The sequence below is a fragment of the Sinocyclocheilus grahami genome, unplaced genomic scaffold, assembly GCF_001515645.1.
Source record: "Sinocyclocheilus grahami isolate Dianchi unplaced genomic scaffold, SAMN03320097.WGS_v1.1 scaffold535.1, whole genome shotgun sequence".
NCBI classification, from domain to species: domain Eukaryota; kingdom Metazoa; phylum Chordata; class Actinopteri; order Cypriniformes; family Cyprinidae; genus Sinocyclocheilus; species Sinocyclocheilus grahami.
In genome coordinates, this window is record NW_015505714.1 from 1,082,833 (window position 1) to 1,086,399 (window position 3,567).

Consider the following 3,567-nt stretch of genomic DNA (forward strand, 5'->3'; position numbering starts at 1 on the left):
CCCCCCCCCCCCCCCAGCAGAACCCCTGTCTGGAATATGCAGGGGTATTTCCACTGATAAAGAGCCATCAAGCTCTCTGTGGATATTCTCACTTTGCGCATGAGGTACCGACAAGGACACAGACGCCTCACTGCTACCCAACGCTGGAAGTCTCTTATTTTTAGCAAGCCCAGCAGGACCACAGACAGCGATGAAGCCATCATGCCCATAAGGCGGAGACATGTCCTGAACGAGACCAGGTTTCCCTCGTGAAACTGGGCCAAGCACTGATAAAACGCTATTATCCTTCTTCCTGAGACCATGGTGCGGTATGCCACCAAGTCTATTCGTAAACCTAGATACTCTATCTCCTGGGACAGTATCATCTGGCTCTTGGCATAGTTGATTCTGAACCCCAGATTCATGAGATGAGACGTGAGCATCTCTTTGTCCCGCTCACGGGACAAAGAGATGCTCACAATGCTCACAATGAGATGCTCACGTCTCATCTCATGAACCCCAGATTCATGAGATGAGACGTGAGCATCTCTTTGTCCCGCTCCACGCGCTCCCGCGAATGAGCGCATATCAGATAATCGTCCAGATAAGCAGATATCCTGAGACCCTTGTGTCTCAGTGGTGATAACGCTGCTTCTATGCACCTGCTGAACACGCGTGGAGCTAGACTGTGCCCGAATGGAAGAGTAACAAATTCGTACACTTCGTTCTGAAAGGAAATCCTGAGATATTTCCTGTGCGCAGGATAGATGCTTATATGAAAGTAAGAATCCTTGAGACCGACTGCCACAAACCAGTCGCCCTGCGGATTAAACGAGCGAGAGCCCCAACTGTGAGCATCTTGAATTTGTACTTTTTTAAGTGCTTGTTTAGAGCACGCAGGTTCATTATCGGGTGCTAACCCCCATCTTTCTTTGGAATTACAAAATAACGAGATTAATAGCCCCTCTGAGTTTTCCCCACTGGAAATCTCCTTGTAGCTCTTTTCTCCAAGAGGGAGGATATTTCTGCTTCCAACACCCGAGCTGAATCCCCCTTTGCTACAGATGCTATAACCACGTTGAAAGGAGGGAGTTTTACAGCAAACTTAAGCCTGTAACCCTTGGTTACAGTCGCGAGGACCCACGGATGCGCAGAACACTCTCTCCAAGCCTCCTGATAAAGAGCCAGAGGGTTCTGTTGAACCGATTCCACAGATGGAGTGCTGGCACCATCTAGTAGACAGAGAAAAAAGCGTCCAGGATCTGTGTGACTCAGAGACTGAATTATCTTTTGGTTCTTTATTATTATTTTGTTTTTGTCTCCCTGCGCCCTTGGCACTGAGCCTGGATGCACCAGGGAATTTTTTATTTGCTTTGAACCCCGGGTGCTTTGTGACAGTACACTCGAAACCTTGTGCTTGAACTTATCAGACCACATTCTTTCAGTGGCTGTGTTCTCTGCACTCAAACTTGTGGAATTGCTTTTGGCAATCCACGGAACATTGTGTGTTGAGGGGAAGCTGAACTGGTCTGAACACAACTTTTCTACGCCCAAACTCCACATCCTCCGCTTCTTTGCGGGTGGGGGAACAGATGTGGTGGACTCGGGAGAGGACATCACAGAAAACCCTAGGTGCTGCCTGTCTCTCCCATACAGAGATTGCATCCTAGGTATCCCTCTTCTTTTTGTTGGAAGGGTTAGCGGACCTGGACTTTGCAGCCGCCGCCGTGAATGACTGCTTTCCCCATGGCTTAGCGTTCAATGCTGCGGGGGGCGTGCCGCCTGCTCTGCCCTCTGGGGTTTTGCAGTTCTGGACTAGGCTTGCGGTCAACGGTGTTGACGGTGATACCAGTGTTAAGCCGCAACACCGGTTACATCACTTGCACACCGTGTCACCGTGTCGCTGACCCCCACTGTCGTTTTGTTTTTTTATAGTAATAAAAATCATTTAGTTCAGTAAAAGAACAGACACTACAATTAAAAACTGAATGCGGCTACTCAATGCAGCGTGCCGAACGACAGTCGCATCCCACAGTTGAGATTTCATTTATCCAGTGAGGAGAGTGAGTCGAGCTGACTGACAAGAAGAGTGAGGTGAGACAGACAAGACGATCGCGGATGATTTAGTTTCGAAACTAGATGCAAAAGCGCCCTGTTTGGCAATATTTTGGATTTTGAAAAGCCTGTTGACTTTTGCAGTTTATCTAAGGTGATTTTGAAAGTTTATTCAAACATTCGTTTCTTATTTAATTGGTTCCACATTGTTTGCTGATTTTAACTTTATTTAAACTGTGTTATTTATTTATTTTATTTGACATTCGTTTTGCTAATAAACGTTCTACGTTTCTTATTTATTTGGTTATATATTATACATGTTTACTTATTTCCAGTTTTACCTATTCAAATTTATGTAAGTTATTTGCTATTTTATATTAGGCATAGCTTGCCCTATAGCATGGTGTATTTTTATTTGTTTTGTTAATAAAAGTTTTTATATTTTTTATATATACGCTAAAGTGAGTTTGACGTTGCCGCCGAACTGCCGCTAATTCAAAAGTGAAAGTAAAATGGACACACCACTTTTACAAGCTATTTAAAAGCAGAAAAGCGAGGAAAAGAGGGAACGCCCCGCCCCCGCGGTGATCGGTGTTGTCACGCGTCGATTAACCGGTGGGAAAATTTCCTCACCGTCACAACCCTACTCAAGACACATTCAATCCTCCTGTTCTGTGTTGGAGGAACAGGCCGCGGGGGAACAGGAGGACAGGGTGCTCTTTTACACGGCAGACAGATGTCAAATGCATCTCCCTCCTTCTTGAGGTCGCACCTCTGTCTCATCACTACAACAGCCAGGCCGACCAGCCCACTCGAAACTAAGGGAGCATCGAGAAAGTCCAATTTCTCTCTGTCCCCAATGCTCGAGAGATTCAGCCACTTCGACTTCTCGCCCGCAACGGTGAGAGCCATGGTACAGCCGCAGCTTTGCACTGCACCACATGAGGTGCGTAGATTGAGATCCGTTATGTTGCAGATCTCCTTCCAGAACGCCGGGTTCGGATTACCGGCGTTCAGTTGAGTACCCAGCTCCTCCAGTAATTCGGCTTGATAGGCCAACAGCAATGAAGTGGTGTTAAGTGCCCTCACCGCTAGTGCTGAAGACTTATAAATCTTCTGGTACATGGAAGCAGTGAAGCATTCCATTTTCCCAGTGAGGGAGGGACTGGCCGATGAGAGGTCTGCCTTTTTGGATGCAGGTGTTGAGCCACTGACTGCTGGAGTGTGGGAGGGTTGGAGAGCCCAAGCCCCTCCATCTCATTCACATCGAGAGACGAGTAGCCCTTGACGGGCACGTGATGAGAAAAGGGTTTATCCCACGACCGTTTCATCTCTGCTATACACGCTGGCAAATCGGGAAGCAGTTGTTTCGCCGGGGGAAGGCAGGAAGGGAGCCTTTTCCCATCATAGATATCCCTCTTAACTCTCGTATGCCCAGGAGTTACAGGCCAAGCGATGCCAAGCTTAGCTGCCGCACGCTTACAAACCTCATCTAGGTCGCAATCCAGCAACGTCGATGCCACGTCGCCACTT

General features: G+C 47.5%; 1 pseudogene; it reads right to left on the reverse strand.

The window, feature by feature from the left end:
* Window positions 1-14: 14 nt before the first annotated feature.
* LOC107555465 (uncharacterized) lies at window positions 15-3,180 on the reverse strand (annotated as a pseudogene).
* Between the last annotated feature and the right edge of the window lie 387 nt (window positions 3,181-3,567).